The sequence below is a fragment of the Corvus brachyrhynchos genome, unplaced genomic scaffold (genome assembly GCF_000691975.1).
Source record: "Corvus brachyrhynchos isolate BGI_N302 unplaced genomic scaffold, ASM69197v1 scaffold351, whole genome shotgun sequence".
Taxonomy (NCBI): Eukaryota; Metazoa; Chordata; class Aves; order Passeriformes; family Corvidae; genus Corvus; species Corvus brachyrhynchos.
Genome location: NW_008236203.1, coordinates 1,077,080 through 1,082,353, shown reverse-complemented (window position 1 = coordinate 1,082,353; position 5,274 = coordinate 1,077,080).

Here is a 5,274-nt window from a genome sequence, read left to right as displayed (position 1 = left end):
TCCTGGCTCCTGCTGCTCCTCAGAGGTGCCGGGAGCTGGCCTTGATCCAATCCCGCTCTTGGCTTGGTTTGATTTATTTCTGGACTTGTGCAGAGGGAGAGAGTGAGAAATAAATAAATAAATAAACAAATCGATCAATCAATAAATCACCTCCCACCCTCGGCACCCCAGCTCCCGCCAGCTCCGCAGGGGGATGGAATTCAGCTCCATCCTTCTGCTCCTCCTGCTCCTCCCTCTCCAGTCCATCCCTCACTCCCTGCCCCCAGCCCGGGAACAGGAGCTGTGGGGACAGAGCCACCCCCTCCTTCCTCTTGTCCTGCTGATCCTGGACATCCTTGGGCTGGCTGGGGTGGGAGCGCTGTTCCATGGAGCAGATGGAGAGGGAGAGGCATCCACAGCCCTGGCGGGCCGGGTTGGGCACGGGGGGTTGGAGCAGCCTGGGACAGTGGGAGGTGTCCCTGCCTGTGGAAGGGGTGGCACTGGGTGGGATTTAAGGGCCCTTCCCACCCAAACCAGTCTGGGATAAAACACAATAATTATATGGAGATATTGGAGCGAGTCCCGAGAGGCCCTGGAGCTGCTCCAGGGCTGGAGCCCCTCTGGAGCCAGGCTGGGAGAGCTGGGGGTGCTCAGCTGGAGAAGGGAAGGATCCAGGGACACCTCAAAGCCCCTTCCAGAGCCTAAAGGGGCTCCAGGAGAGCTGGAGAGGGACTGGGGACAAGGCATGGAGGGCCAGGGCCCAGGGAATGGATTCCCAGTGCCAGAGGGCAGGGCTGGATGGGAGATTGGGCAGGAATTGTTCCCTGGGAGGGTGGGCAGGCCCTGGCACAGGGTGCCCAGAGCAGCTGGGGCTGCCCCTGGATCCCTGGCAGTGCCCAAGGCCAGGCTGGACATTGGGGCTGGGAGCAGCCTGGGACAGTGGGAGGTGTCCCTGCCATGGCAGGGGTGGGATGGGATGAGCTTCCCTTCCCTTCCCACCCAAACCATTCCAGGTTTGCCCTCGGAGGCTCCTGGCACTGGCCCAGGCCCGGTGCAGTCCCTCAGCTCAGAGAGCCCCAGCGCAGCCCCCAGGAGCTGCTGCCGAGAGCACGGAGGGGGCTGGCCTGGAGCTCCATAAATCAGGGACTGCGGATCCTTCCCGCGGCATTTACGGCTCCTCCTGGGAATGCTGCCGAGCCCAGCCCGGCTCTGCTCCCAGAGCATTCCGGCACCTCCCGGCCCTGCTGCTGCTGCTCCTCATCCCAAAGCTCCCATTCTGCCGTGGGAAGTGCCCCCTGTGCCGTGCCCCCACTCCTGCCTGGCGCAGGGTGCAATTCCCAGTGCCTCACCGTGGGCACGGATGGCTCCCAAGGGGGAATTCAGGGATTCCCGACCAGCTCTGGTGGGAACAGCACTGATTTCAGCATTATTGGCTGCAGGAAAGGTGGAACCAGGAAAAATGAGACAATATTTGCTGAGGGAAAGGCTTGGAACCTGCCCAGAGCTGCCAGAGATCCAGGAAAGATGCGGACACAGCCTGGGGTTAATTTGTATTCCCTGGAGTTATTAAATCCATGAAAATCCCTGTTGGGTGGCGAGCTGTGGCTGGAGCTTCCCATTTTTCGGGGACAGGGATCTGTCAGGTGTTCATAGACTGATAAAATCCAGAGCTTTTCCTTTGGTTTACAGTGACCCTGTCCAGATTCTCCCTCGGGAGCCATCCATGTCCATGGATGCTGGAAGTGGCAGGTGTCCCTGCCCATGGACCTGGATGGGCTTTAAGGTCTCTCCCAACCCACCCCACTCTGGGATTCTGGGATTATCCAGGACTGTGGATATCCCAGTGAAAGGGCCAGGGCAGACTGAGCCATTTCCTACAGGAGCTCAGCCTCATCCTTCAACGAATCCACTCCAGTTTTCCATCCTCCACAAAGATCCTCAGAGCCAGACAGAGGGAAAAAAAAAAATCTGCCAACATTTCCACGGCAGAAATTGGATTTTTGGGAGTTTTTTCACCTCTGGGATGGGGAGATTTTATTGTTTACTGGGATGTCTGTGCACAGGGAGCATTCTCTGCACACAAATCCATCGTTCTGGGGCTCCCAGCGCATTCCTTGGAGCACAGTCCCTTCCCAGGGAATTTTTTTTTAAAGAGAGGAGCAGCAGACGGGAGAACATTTTGAAGGATAAAATCAAGCTCAGCCAGTCAGGGACCCTCCTGATCCCAACTCCAGCTGCATTTTGGATGAGCTGCTGTTTTATGGATGGGCTGGGACGTGCTGGAGCCCTGGAGCGTGAGGACGGAGCGGCTCCGGGATGGATTTGAACGTGGATCCCACGGTGTCCAACGGAGCGAATGATTGAATCCATCCCATCAATCTTTCAGTGCCGCCAGAGGAGCGTTCCTGCCTGGAGAATCAGTGCCTTGGAATAGCAGGGAACGTGTTATCCCGTGGAATCCTGGGATGGCTCCCGCCTGGAGCCAGCCAGCAGCACAAGAAGCCTCTTTGCTGCTCAGCTGTGGGTGTTTCACCCTGGAATTTGGGACGGGCAGGACCCACACCTCCCAAAAAATTCCTCTCCGACCTGCAGGAACAGCCGTGCTCATCCCGTGCTCCAGATGGAGAGGGAGAGGCATCCACAGCCTTGGGAATGTCCCAGGCCAGGCTTGGAGCAGCCTGGGACAGTGGGAGGTGTCCCTGCCATGGCAGGGGTGGGATGGGATGGGCTTTGAGGTCCCTTCCAACCCAAGCCATTCCCTGATTCCATGACATCCCATCTCTCCGCCATGGGGAGACTGATCCTGTCTTTGGAGCCCCAGTATTCCCAGTGCCTCCTGCTGGTCCTGTCCCCAGCACGACAAACCAGGGCAGCTCCCAAGCCACAGCAGAGCTCTGGAATATTTGCGGGGAATGCTTGCCCATGGATGAAGAATGTCCCCGAGGTTTGCCTGCTCTGAAGGGCACCTAGAAAGGATTTAATAGAGGAATTTTATCTCTCCTGATGAAGTTCCCAGATGGCCTCAACATTCCGGCAATTCCTCACGTCCTTCCCATGCCGTGACTTTCCCAAAGACCTTTGCTGGGGACACTTTTGGCTCTTTCATCCCAAATTTCTGTGCCCTGTCCCACTACCCTGGATGGCCCCAATGGCCCCACTGCTGCCCCATATGTCCAGACACCCCAATCCCAAATCCATCCTCTCCAGGTCTCCCAGCTCTGCTCCCCAGTGGCTGCGAGTGTGTGATTCCCTCTGCCGGGATCATCCCAATCCCTGGAGGATCAGCTTTGTCCCCACCCCAATCAGATTTTTCTCCTGACATAAAACCCGACCTTTTACTTCTCCTGAAAATCCTCTCTGTGCCTTTTCCCTCCTTCCCAGAGGATTCTCCGTGGGGCTCCTCTCTTGTTCCTGCTCCCGCCATCTGCTCCGTGCCCTTGCCAGGGCAGCTTCCCGTCGGAAAGCCGAAGGCAGCGCCAGGATCTTGGCTCTGGATCCTTCCCTGGCACACTCAGGGCTCCCTGTTCAGGACCCAAGCTCAGACATTCCCTGTTCCAACATTTCCCTTCAGCGTCTGTTTTGCAAAATGTCGGGAGATTTCCACTTTTATCTTAAAAAAAAGAAAAAAAAATCCCAATAAAATGATTCTCATTTCCCAGGAGACTGAAATTCCATCTTTTCTTCATCTTCGACTCCTGTGGTTTCAGGGATAATCCAAAGCTTGGTGGGGGGGGTTTTTTTTGGGGAGCTGCTCCAGACTCCTGGTCTCAGTTTTTCTGCCAAACAGAGAGTTCTTTATCACTTTTGCCTGGATTTTGGTTTCTTTGGATCATGGGGTGAGTTTCCACCTTGGGATCTTACCCCTGGGCTGATTTCTGGTGCTGAAAACTTCCTGGCAAGTTTTCCCAAGTCCCCGTGGCTGCTCCAGAAATGCTTCCTCATCTTTTGGGAACGTTACTTAATTACTCTGCACCCATGGCGCGGGGCTGCTCCTGCATTTTAATGGCAGCCAGATCCCTCTGCACCTCCTCATCCTGATTTTCCTGCTCCTTTCCTGAGGGAGCTGTGGAATTGCTGCAGAATTACGCAGCATTAAGCAGGAAAACAGTGAGGTTTAACCAGGATCCGGGATCTCGGTCCATCCTCAATGGCTCTGCGGCCAAGCTCTTCCCTCTGCAGGGATTTTTCCAGCGAGGAAACTCCTGAGGAGAAGCCATGGGAAACTTCAGGATGAGGCTCCAAGGCTGGTGCCCCAGTGACGGGGAAATGGGGACCGTGAGGAGCAGGAATAAGGGACGAGCAGGAATAAGGGATAAGCAGGAAAAAGGGATGGGCAGGAATAGGGGATGGGCAGGAATAAGGGATGAGCAGGAATAAGGGATGAGCAGGAATAAGGGATGGGCAGGAATAAGGGATGGGCAGGAATAAGGGATGGGCAGGAATAAGGGATGAGCAGGAATAAGGGATGGGCAGGAATAGGGGATGAGCAGGAATAAGGGATGGGCAGGAATAGGGGATGAGCAGGAAATCCTCTGGAGAAGCAGAGGAAAGTGTTGGCCTCGGGCTGGTGAGGCAAATCCCGGGAAAACAGAGCTGTTTATCACGAACATAAAAGCTTGGAAAAGCCACCAAAACAGCTTCATTTCCCTGCAGTTTTTAACAAGGGATTGATGCGGGGTCACTACAACCCATAATAATTTTCCTTACGTAGGCAAAGTCCCATGGGATTTCCCGGGCGTTGATAAAGTTTTTTCCATCCCTTCCCTGCAGACAGCAAATCCCTCTTTCCTCGCTCCTGATGAGCCCCATCCGTCATTCCTGGAGCAACAGGGACCCCACTCGTGCTGGGCCTCTCCTCCTGCCTGCAGGTGCTGCTGGAAATTTGGGAATGTATGGGAAGGGATGGAAATTCCTGTTCCCTGTCCGCTTCCACAGCCCAGGGCTCATATCAGGGCTCCCTTCCCCACCTCGGGGCCTCTCCCTGCCTATCCGTGGGTCACATCCAGGTTTTTCCCTTTGACACAAAGCTCCTCCCTGATTTAGGATTCCCAGAAAAGCCATTGATCCTGATCTTCATCTCCCTGCAACTGGAAAAGTGACATGGATCAAGCTAATTGCAGAAGAGGTAAAAGGGAGCTGGTTTGCTGCAGCTCAGGCTGTGATTCCCTTTGGGAGAACATCGGGATCAGTTCAATCCCGGGATGTGTTAACCCAGAGCAGGGATCCTTCTCTCCTCTCTGGCTGCACAAGGAATGACTGATCCCATTCTCTGGAAGTGAAAATAACCAGTTCCAA